This window comes from Otolemur garnettii, unplaced genomic scaffold, assembly GCF_000181295.1.
Source record: "Otolemur garnettii isolate 467f Iridium unplaced genomic scaffold, OtoGar3 scaffold00006, whole genome shotgun sequence".
NCBI classification, from domain to species: Eukaryota; Metazoa; Chordata; class Mammalia; order Primates; family Galagidae; genus Otolemur; species Otolemur garnettii.
Window position 1 is genome coordinate 3792624 of NW_003852401.1, and position 12513 is coordinate 3805136.

A 12513-nucleotide genomic window follows, 5' to 3' on the forward strand; every position below is an offset into this window, starting at 1 on the left:
TTTTTTATTCCTAAATTATACTGTAATCTTTGAAAACATCATAGTAAAAATCAAAACCCCAAGGAAGTTATTAAAAATTTACCACACTTTGCTCATGTGGGAGTAAAGAGTCTACTTTCTGAAGAGATTATTATAGATGTGCCTAGAATAAGATCCAAATATCACACAGAGTGGGCTGGATATCTCAGCTGGGTTTCCATAAAACTTATTACCTCAAAATTTTAAATATAAGAATAAGTGTATAATCAAGTAATTGTACCACAGAAAAGAAAAATCTTAATGCAAGGTAGCACAATTATGAAATGAAATAATTAGCTATACATGAAAACCAAACTGGTTGAGAGTTACATGGTGTAAATGTTAAGTAGGAAAGAAAAGAGGAAGGCTAACTAGCAGAGCAGGAGAAGTGCAATGTTGAGTACAGGATTTATCCTGAAAATGCTGAAACCTTTCATTCCGCAGGACACCCATTCTTTCCACTTAAATTTACATTTTAGGGTTCACTTAGGCAGCACACGTACTAAAATTTGAACAATGCAGAGATTACCATGGCCCCTGCATTAATGATGACATGCAAATTCGTGAAACATTCCATATTTTAAAATTAATTTATTTTAAAAAATTAAAAATAAATGTATATTTTAAATGCAATAATAGATCATTCCTAATTTCTTTCTACTCCAAAACCTACCTTCATTCAAGACCTACTTACGTATAAGAAATTCTACACTGTAACTTCCCATTGAGCAGCTTAGAGAATTTCCTATCTGGTTCTCTTTAAATCGCAATTTTTTTCTAAAATTCTGATTCAGAAAATAATTTCAAAGAGAAAAATTAATGACACAAATAAGTGGCCTAGGAACAGTAGCAATTAAAATAATTATATTTGTATAGCTATAATCTTTGTATTAAAATGCTTTTATTTTCATGACTTCATTTCAAATAGTTACTTATTATTTCAGAAAAGATTATACTGGGATTACAAAATATTCCAACAGTAACCATACTAAATTGTAAATTACTTTGATATCTGGAAATGTGAATTTTAGTTCCGCATGCCTGCCACAAGAACTGCCCTGAGGCTAAGGCAAGAGGAAACCTGGTCCTGACTCAGGAGCTTCCTCATCCTCCACACACCTCTCCTCCTCGGCCACACTTTTTTCTTTCCAAGGCATGAAGAGTTCTCAGGATCAAGAGAACTTGCTTACTCAGAGCCCTTATTCTCTGGTTGTTGTTTTGATTTCCTAAAGTCCAGATTTCCCTGGCAAAAATGACCTTAGGTCCCCCCCATCCAACAGTGAACTCTTCCCTGAGTCTTTCTTTCCAGAGAGGAATTACACAAGCTGGTGGGATCATCCTTGTGTCCTGTCATGGGGGTACACAAGGTGACCCTCTCTGTGTGTTGGAGAACCAATTTGCAGCAAAAAAGACAAAGTGAGCTGCAGATCAGAATTCAGGGGTACCCCAGAGTTCTAAATTCTAAAAAGGTTTGACCGCCTATGTTTATTTCAAAATAAAGAACCATTATTGGTACTTGGTTTAATTATTGGTACTCAGTGAGGGTGTACTGTTGTCCATTTATTATGGACACAAGTTCCACATGGATAACCAGGGGCAGTCCATTCCGGGGTAAGACTAAAAACAAAGACTCTCATGCCCTGTATAACCAAGGGCTGAATGGAGGGGAAAATGGGGAGGTGATGGTCAAAGAGTGAAAAGTTTCAGTTATATAAGATGAATAAGTTCTGGAGAGCCAATGTACAGCAATGCAACTACAGTTAACAATACCATATCATATACTTGATAAAAGGAAACCTCTTAAGTGTTTTTATCACACACATAAAGGAAAATACACAACATAATGGATACGTGAATTAGTTATTTATTTCCAAATAAATAGCAAAACATCAAATTATGCCCTTAAATATATAGTATTTTTGTCAAGTATACTCAATAAATCTCAAAAAATGAAAATGTAGAGAAAAACAGAGACAAAAATGTATAAATCAAATAGTTGAATATGTTTTCCTGCTACTATGAAAAATAAACAATGAAAAAAAAATTGAAAAGCATTTACTATATACTATGTACTATATAACTGTAAACAATTATGCTTTTTTGATTAAAAATGATATTAACTAAAAAAGAAAATCATGAATGGAGATATGGTTTTATTTGGTAAATTTGGCAAATTCCTAAGAAATATTTATTTATCATTTATTCCATCTCGGGATCTGCTGATAAGCCCTTACTAATGATCTGTAAACTAAGTAAAACAATTAAAATATGAATATAAGAATATTTGTATGTCTTAGAAAAGTGCTTGCCATTTGGCAAAATCAGTGATACTTCCTTAAAATCAAGATTATCACATACTTTAACATAATTTTACCTAGACAAAATGTTTGAATAATTATGAATATTTCTGTATTTCTTATTGAATTTCAGTTTGAAAAATGTTTCCAGCCCAATTAGTGACAACTTGAAAGATTAAAAAAAATTAAAGCAGGTCTATGATTTGGAATAAATCAAGAATTTTTTGTTCAATGGTCAAATATCATAGTGGAATCACATATAATAGATTGTTATTTTCATAAAATATTTTAAAACCACTATGACCTATATTACAGTATTTACTGCCTCTGGAAGAACTATCTGGTATCTATACACAATAATACTTAATTTTCTGTCCAATTTTTTATAGGGAATTGTTATAAAGAAAATTGATGTTAAAAGTATATTACTAGGTTTATAGAAACATCTTCCAACTGAAACTATACCCATGATCTTCAACTGACAGAAAATACAACTTTATTACAGACTCATTTTTCATATTTTAGCTAAATGTTCTGTCTTAATTAAACATTTTTGCTTCCTCGTTATAATTTTCTTATAAGAATTGAATGTCATATATTTTACATAAAATTTGCTTTGAAAAAACAGTTTTCTAAAGTTTGTAAGTATGCATGTATTTATTTCTTTTAAATATAAAACGAAAAACTTTTTTTACTGTTAATGTAAGTTTTTACTAAGCAGTCGTATTTGCAAAGTACAGTTCACACCAAATGAGTGTGGGTAGGTAAAATTCAGAATAATTTCATTTTTATGTCAAAGAATAAGATCTGATTGAGGATTTTCTCTTGTTTTCCTTAATTCTTCTAGTTCATTTCACAATGTGCTTAATACAAATTAAGTTGTTTGATAATGTTCATTTGGAATTCCTGTAATGTACCCAAGACTAGCTGTAAGGTCAAATTTAATAGGTTTCATCAAGAGGTTTCATCTTTGGGAAGATCCAGAATTACTGAATATTATCTTTCAGTTCTTCCATAGGATGTAATTGTTCTTGGCACAGTTGAGACCATCACATCTCTTGGTAAAAATCACATTAATGTTCATGTACAGTATAAAATTCTTAAGAATTTTTGGGAAAAAAGTCTAGCTTATAATTTTTCCATACCAATCTTGTTATCTCTACTAACAAGTCCTCAATAATGTTTTAAGTTTTTTTTTAAATTTTTCAGGTTAGTTAAAACTTGTACTTTTATAAACAGGTATAAAATCAATGAAGTACTAATTATTAATATTGATTTCTCTCTTTTCTGCTTATTCACTTTAAAGGTAATAAGTATTATTTTTCATATGATCTTTTCCCTGGCATACTATAGATTTTTGTCTTTGATATGATCAAGTTGAAGGAGGCATTACTTCTTATTTGATGTATAATTTCTTTTCACATTTCATTACTTATTAAGTTAATTATATCATTTTATAGTTTTCACTCTTAATAGTAATTATTAATTTTAATATTTTCACACTTACTATACATGTCAATTAACTAAATCATTTCTATTAAATGTATACATTTGAAACATTTTGCTATTAGTCTGATGAATGCAAATACACATTGGTAAAATATTGAGTTATGATTCTTTTAAGATGCACTGCCAAGGTCATATATCAATATATACTTTTCTTTATTGTATTGTATATTGTTTGCCATTTATTCAGCCTTTTCTTCATATCCTGTAATTAATTTCATGATTCTTTTTTCCATGAAAGGAAAAAGTAAGTATTACACATTCCACATTCCCTCTGTACCTGTGCACATACAAATTAATAGTATGAACTCTTTAATATTGCATAATGTTCTTTAGCTCTCAAGAATAACTATTGCAGATATTATGCTAATTCATGAATATCTCCAGAATCATGAATAAATAAAAATATGGAAAGAAGCATGAAAATGAATATACAGCAATACTAGAAAATTATACTTTGTATTACAGTCTTAAAGAAAGGTGCACTTAAATGTTCTTCTTTAACATAACTATAGCTATAGCAGCACAAATACAAACGTAACATGGTATTCTGGCGAAGTTGTCTTTTTTTCAGAGGGCGTAGAGCAAACGAGTTTGGAGCAGGATTCCACCAATGCCCAACCATTGCAATAGTGTTATAGAGGGTTAATGGGTGGAGTATTGCCCAGGATAAGCGCAGGATCCTCTACATTGGAGGCACACAGCTGTAATTTATTGAACAAATAAATTACATAGGTTAAATAAATTAATACATATATTTTATATTTCTCATATAGAGGGCACTCTAGTGCTCCCTTTATTGACATATGTATGAATTAGAATTGTGCCATTATGTTTCCAAACGTATAGATGCTTTTCCTGTGATTTTTCTTTTACTGGCTTCTACTTTAATTCCATGTGGTCAAATTCACATAAATTGAATCCTTTGAAATTCATTGATAACTTGTTTTGTAATCCAACACATATCCTATCTGAGTAAATATTCCATGGGTTCTTGAAGAAAAGTATGTTTTCTGTTTCACTGGATTGGAGTGTTCTGTAAATGTCAATTAGGCAGAGTTGGCTGATAGTATTCTTCAAATTGCATTATAGTGATTTTATATGTAATTGTTTAATCAATTATTGAGGGCAAGATATTAAAAAGTTAACTAAAATTTTATATTTGTCGACTTCTTAACGTTTTATTAGTTTTAATTCATATATTTGAAACTCCATTACTAGATTCCTAAATGTTTATGATTATGTCCTATTGATGAATTAACCTTTTTTCCACTCTAAAATAGATTTTTTTCATTCTTGGTAATATTTTTTCCAAAATGTACTTTGTATAATGTTCTAATTTTTGTTATTAGTATTAGCAAGGTTGATTCTTTTGTCATTTTACTTTTAACTCTTTTGAGTCTTATTTATGATGTCTCTTGTAGGCAGCATAATATTGAGTCTTGTTTATTATCCATTCTCACAAAATGTGATTTCCTATTTAACATTTTATTTAAGGTGGTTATTGACATATTTTGGTTGACTTCTGGTATCTTGCTTCATGTTTTATATTTGCCCCATTTGTATTTTTCCGTTATTTTCCCTCTTCTTTTTTCTTTTTTCTTTGTATAATATCATGATATCATTTTTGTTATGAAATCAGCTACATTTTTTCTTGCTTGTGGTTTTTTTATTGTTTGTTGTCAGTATACACAGTATATTTTTTACTTATCACTATTTTTAAGTGATATACCACTCTCCCCTATAGTAAGAGAAACTTAGGACAGTACATTTGCATTTCTTGCCTCTCAATCTTTATGCTCTTATTATTATTATACACTCTGACATATGCTATAAAAACAATATATTGTTATTATTTTAGGCTTAGTTACCTGATAAAGAAATTTAAATAAGAAAAGTCCCATATTTACCACAGTAACATTATGTTTCTTCTTTGTGTAGATTCTTTCTTATATTGTGTAGTTCCTTTTTTCTTCTCTCTGAAGGACGTAATTTGACATTTCTTTTAGTGTCCTTTAAGCAGAAGAAAGATATTTGAGATTGGAAGGTACCTCCACTTCTGTTACTTCATCTTGACTGGAAATGAAAGCAATCAATTTTAATTTTTATAGCTGTATAATAGTCCTTACCTTTGATTGCATGCTGTTAAAAATAATTTTATCATCATCAGACATACTATAGATGTATAAAGGTTATTAAGATGAAACCATATCATTATATATACAGTATACATGTACACATGGATATATATTTAATAATCTTACAATCTGTTAATACCATACATTTTCATAATCAGAATCACAGGATATGATGCTTGTCATAGTTCATGGTTAAAACTTAACATTACCATATTGCTTTTGAGTACCTTTTTATTAATTTTTAATACCTAGGAAAGACCAATAATTATGTTATTTTCATTAATATTTAAGAGGATTTATGTAGATGGGAAATAGTACTTACTGTTGATTTAGCTGGCATTTGTTTGGTTCCTAAATGCATTGACTATATCCCCATCCACTTATCGATTATTGACTATATTTCCCTTTTTTAAATGTATCACTCAGCTCTTTTTCACTTTCCCATAGACTGTGAGGTTTTATATTTTTTCTGTAACATTTAGTTTAAATAAATTTCTGTTTTACTCTTCTGTTGCTTGTATTATTTATTTTAAGAAAATTTGAAATATATGTTCACAATTAGATTATTTTTTCCTTGTGGAAAAATTGAGAACATTGTCATGCCTCCACAAATCTGATAACTGCTCTTTTGAAGTTCTCTCATTTGAGAAAGTATAGATAATATAATGACAGTCCATGTACAAATTCTTTGGATGTGGATTTGGCATTGCTATCCATTTTCCCAGCAACTATATTTATCAAATATATTTTCTCTTTTCTCTTTCTTCCTCTCTCTCTTTCTCTCTTTTTTTGGGGGGGAGGAGGTGATCGGGAAAGCTTTTTATTCCTAATCTATTTACCCATCTGCCTTTCTAGGTCTTTTTAAATCATTCTTCCAATATAGATGTAATTTCATGTTTGTATATAACTACTGGCATTTTAATATAATTTCTGAAATATTTAATAAAATTTACCATCGTATTCATTAGTTAATGTATATACAAAATGAAATGATTGATGCAGTTTGTGGGGTATGTCAAACCTTATAACCTATTCATAGATAGTTCAACAGGTGGCATTATTGTGACTTTGCAAGACACAGTGTGGAAAAGTAAACCCAGCCATTTCAGGTATGGCACGTTTGACTGTCCACCCGGTAAGTCAATTAAAGAAACCTAGAAAAATTTGAATTATTCAATTATAGATCTTACTCTTTTTTGCCTCCTAAATCCAGAATCCCTGCATATTAATACTTTACAAATAAAAAAATATGTATTTTTATTTGTTTCCTATGTGAATAGTTTGTGGTTTTATGCTTTTATTTTTAAGTTTTCAAGCGGCTCACAGCTCCTGACTTAACATTAAATTTCCACCAATGGCTTTTCTAAAGTTGACAGGTATGCAAACTGAAAAAGATACAGCCATATGTTTTAATTATAATTGTCTTAATGAATTGGTTAATATAGTTTTTCATTCATTTATTTTGGTGGTTCCTGCCAGACTTTCAATAATCCTGAGATAAATCACTAACACATCCAGATCAAGAACACAAAATAGGACAAACTACTTATTTTCAAAAAACTATGGCAAAGATTTGTTGTCAGCTTTTCAGACACACATTTCATTTCCAAAAGGCCACCGTGCAATAAGAATTTTAACTGGAGAAAATTAAAGTGTCAATTCAAACTATAGTGATAGCTTTGAAGAGATCACAAAGGCATCGGATTTTGAGAGAAAATTCTTCTTAGACAATATGAAGATTTATTTAGTTGGCTCAATAGATTAAGATGGTTAAATTGTCCTCTGTAGTCAGAAGCCAAACATCTGTTAGAAAAATGACAAAATTTTGAAATGAATGGAATAATAATATGACATAATATTTCCTAAAACAAAAAATAAAATCAAAAATAAAAATACATGTGGCAAAATGTTAAATTATGTTAAATTTCTGATATTTACTGTTCTTTCAATTATATTGTTTTCTGAAAATGTGTATATATAATATAAAATATATCTATAATATATATAATATAAAAACAGAGAAATACTGCTTTATGAAGAGAAACATACTGTGGGAAATTCTAAAAAACATTCTAATTACAAAGCTCTCTACCTTTTTAAAACTTACCATGATAACAGTGAACACTTGGGTTTTGTAAATTTACCTTTGCATCAATGATACTCTTCTCCTGTTATGAAACACACACAGGATTTTAATCTTATTGTCTTGATAAAACAACCAATTAAAAAATAATCAAAGAGTCAATAGCAGCAACATAATTGACAAATTAAGTCTTACTCCTTAGGAGAAGATATTTAATACTTGTGACAAAGGAAGAGGGATGCTATTTCCTCCCTTAGACCTCTGAGTCACCAAATGCAAAATCCCTACACATGCCTGTGGACTGTGCTCATCTCTGAGTGTGTTTCCATAGACTGTGAACATGGTCATTATCAGGTCTCAGAAATGCTCTTTTAGTCAAAGTATTCTTAACCCTATTATTCTAAGGTCCTATCTTTTCCCTTGATTCCATGGCACATTTTAGGCATCCTGATCTAAAGAATTTTAGGTACTATCTATTATGTTCTAACAGTAGCCAGAAAGGAAATTGTGTTTCTTCTGGACACAATTTTATAAACTTAATTTTTTTGAAATGCAATCACTGTAGAAGGCGTAGTGATTTTCCAACATTTTACGTCAAGACATTTCTAGTACTCGTACTGTAATAAAATTTACATGGTTTTGTAAAGAGAAATCAAAATATTATGCTGCATTTATTTAAAATTTCAGTTTTATGAAATGCGTTATATATTTCAATCCATTTTATCCTGGAGAGAAGAGTATGAGGTTATAAGAAAACATTTTTTTTTTTTTTTATCTACAGAGGAGAAACTTATAACGTAAAGAGGTAAAAGGATTCTATCTTAGATCAGCAACATTCATAAATGAGGAAAACATGAGTATGAAAATGTGGGCTCACTGATAGTGTAAGGATGATTAAATTCCAAAAATGTAGAAGCCAGGTGGTGTTGCTCTGCTCTTCAAATCAAAATAGATATAATTAGAGCACATTTTGAGTAATACACTGGAAAACCTAACTCAAGGAAGCCTAACCCACAGAAACCTATGGAGATGTGAAGAGAACCTACTGTTGTGTGTTAAGGACAAGATTGATGGACAGCTGTTGGAGGTCTACTCACTCTGAACAGTCAAAAAACATCAAGGACAATCAGGAGAGAGAGGCAGCACTCCCAATGCAAACACAATCCTTGCCCAGTTTCTGTCTTGCGCCAGAACACATTGACTAAAGAGGATAATCCCCAAGAAAAACAATTTTGCAAGAGTTCAGCAGATGGTGATAATGATTCTCCATTTCTTTCCCAAAAGAACCTATGGCCATTGACTCGGTTAAATATGCACTGAGTAAAGGGAAATACACGATCGGTTAAAGTGAGTGTCCATATTCCTTGTTTCAAGAAAATTTGGAAGGACCACGCTAGCTCCTAAGGACCCTGGAGAAGCATTTTGTTACAACATCAGGATGGTTCAAGGTAGTCACCAAAATAATTGAAGAAAACAAGTAAGCTTTTAGTGAGAAAAAGAAAGTATTATTAACAACCTGCACAGCAAACTTGGCCTAGTCCCAGTGACTGTAGGCACCATGGAAAGCTCAGTCTCTGGGTTTTATACACAACTTTGAGGAGTATCTGCTCCTTCTTGGAAGTCTCCAAGGATCTGAAATAACTCTGTTTTCAGAACAACCCACCTGCAAGGGCTTAATCAGTTTCACTCCCAAAATACTCCAAGGCAGTCTGAACCTGAGCCTGGTCCAAAGGAATCCAAAACAGCATAAACATGTCTGTCATCCGCCTGCTCATATCTTTCTAGCTACTTACACCTCCTAACAATCTCATAATGGCATCTTTAAACTGTTCTGTGATCTTTAAAATCACAGTTCTATATCCCCTACCCAGACCTACCAAAATCTCTCAGCACTGTTGCTGGAGGCACTTTACGGCTAATTTCCCGTGTGCAAGTCTACATTTCACAGGATGTTTCCCAAGCAACCCAACCTAAGACAGAAGTTTCACTTGAGTATTGTTTGAATAAATTTACTAAAATATAAAATAAATAGAATTGTATGTATTATCTTAGCAAGTTTAAAAGATTAATAAGATCTAGTATTGTTAAGGATATGAAAACACAGCCATTTAGAAACTAAATGTACTTTAAACTGATAATAAATCAGGGGCATTTAGAAAAACAAATCTAGTCAAAGTATGTATACATTGATTCCAGAAAATCTTCTTTTAGGAATATGGACAGAAAAATAAGTATAATGTCGCAGATGTGTGTGTAAGTTTTTCATTTCACCATTGTCCATAATAACAGATTACAAGTCTATAGGTAAGGATTTATTATATCTATGTGGTTAATTATATAACAGGTATTACACAGCTATAGGATATGTGTGTATATATAGTATTGAAATGTTTATTTAAATAGAATAAATGTATTAAGTAGTTAGTTATATATGTGCATCTATGATTTACCCAAATATAACACAGTAATCATACTTTTTACATATTATAGTATCATTCTGGTATAATTTCAGAGATTTACACATTCCTTATATTTTAAGTATTTCCTGAATTTTGTAATGAAAGTAAAGGATAAAGCTACTTTATTAAAAAAAGAAAATGACAAATTTGGGGTTAGTATTTGAGTCAAGTTTTCTTAATCTAAGTGGTTAATTTTAAAGTTCACCTCTGCCACCTCTGCCCAATTTTTTATATGATGGAGCAAATAATTCCATGAAAGGGGATTATCCTGAGAAGTAACAAGAAATTCAAATGTTGTTTCTGCTCTGTTTTCATCTAGAATTACATTACTAGATTAAGATTTATAAGTTACAAGTAACAGCATACCTAGCAATTCATGTCTCTCTTTTTACAATTTTTCTTTTGCTTTAATCTTTTCTTCTCCTAATTTTTTCTCGAGCTTTCTTTTTTCTTCCTTTTAGTTTGGCCCTTGATTATCAAATCAAAGCTTTTTACATTGATAAAAAGAGATAATTAACACAGCGCAGTGGCTGGCATGTAGTAAAATTGTAATACATATTATTTATATGAATTATAACAATCACTGGTACGGTTTAACACAGTTAGTGGAAAACAGGATGATCTTTTTGTCTGTATCATTTCTGTGTGCTATCCAATAACTCCATCTGTAATAGAAGTGCAATACAGGGCTTGGTGTTCTCAGAATAATGCTCTCTTAAATCTTCCTGGCACTAATGGCATAAATACTTACCATAAAAGTCCCAGTCACTGCCCACAGCAGTCCAGCAAGAAAATTGCTTATTGCAAATATCCTTTGTGTGTGTTGCTTGTCATGCTAGATGGAGACAAGAAAGAAAGGGAGTTTTTCAAGTACATCAAATTATGACAGACATTGGTAGTGCAGAATACACATACATAGTGAAGGTGATGAAAGAAAAAAATGTCTCAGCAGTTTTGGAAGGGAATCCACCCTGACTTAGACAAGCAGTGGGAGAACTGGAGCTCCCCGAGGTTACCAGGCATGAGATGAGATGGATAACCTGAAGAGAAAAGTAGAGTGACACAGCAATCAAAGAACATTTTACCCAGAGAGAGAAAACCAATAAAAAGGGTGAACTTCTATTCAAAGGAAGTAAACTGATGGTTCCAGTTTCCACAAGAAAGGAAGAGCTGCAGATGACCAGTCAGGACAAGCAGGATGTTGAAGAGTGAGGGAAGAAGCCTAGATCTGATCAAATAAATGGATTTCTTAATTTAACTACACTTTAAAAAAATATATTTAGTTGATGGAAAAACAATGCAAAGTTTTTTATTAACACAATAAAGTCCACTGGCATTTTTTTCTTGTTCCTTTCTAGGTTTTCCATTGGTACTTTACAAATGATACATTCAAAAAATATTAAGGACACAATAATATGTATGGACATGTTAAAGAAAAATAATAAAATGAACCACCATGTACCTACCAAACAACTCAGAAATAGAGCTTTAGCCATATCTTCCGACCCCCCTGGATTCCCGTTCCTGATGTTATTCCCCCTTTATCCCACCAGGAAAATGTTACCCATCTCCCAATTTCTGATTTAATCACGTAATACTGTTTTCTTTAAACTTCTGTCGACTTTGAATAGCTACATTCTACAGAGACTGTGTATCAATTTGTTCTCTTTTTAACCTTTCATGTTTTTATATGTGAACAAAACTATATAATTTTTCAACTTGTTTTCATTCAACATTATGATTTTAAGATCTATAATATTTATCCTCGTCTACTGCAGATATTCCACATTTTATCCATTCATATGTTGAACGGTGGTCAGGTTGTTTGTAATACTCCTAATCACAAACAATGACGGCTTCTAATTCCAGGACCTGGAATATATATGTGTTCAAATGTGTTACATAATACAAGCTTTGACATAGATTGGTATCAGGTTTGGACCCCACAGCACTGAATGGGAACTCCCTTTGCTCTCCATTTTTGACAAGAATTGGCATTGTACTCCCTCAAC

The 12513-nt window shown here is 31.3% G+C and overlaps 1 non-coding gene across 1 annotated transcript; it reads left to right on the top strand.

The window, feature by feature from the left end:
• Positions 1-498: 498 nt before the first annotated feature.
• Positions 499-601, top strand: LOC111722988. Its single transcript, XR_002771611.1, has one exon. It is a non-coding gene; the product is annotated as a U6 spliceosomal RNA (small nuclear RNA).
• The last annotated feature ends 11912 nt before the right edge of the window (positions 602-12513 follow it).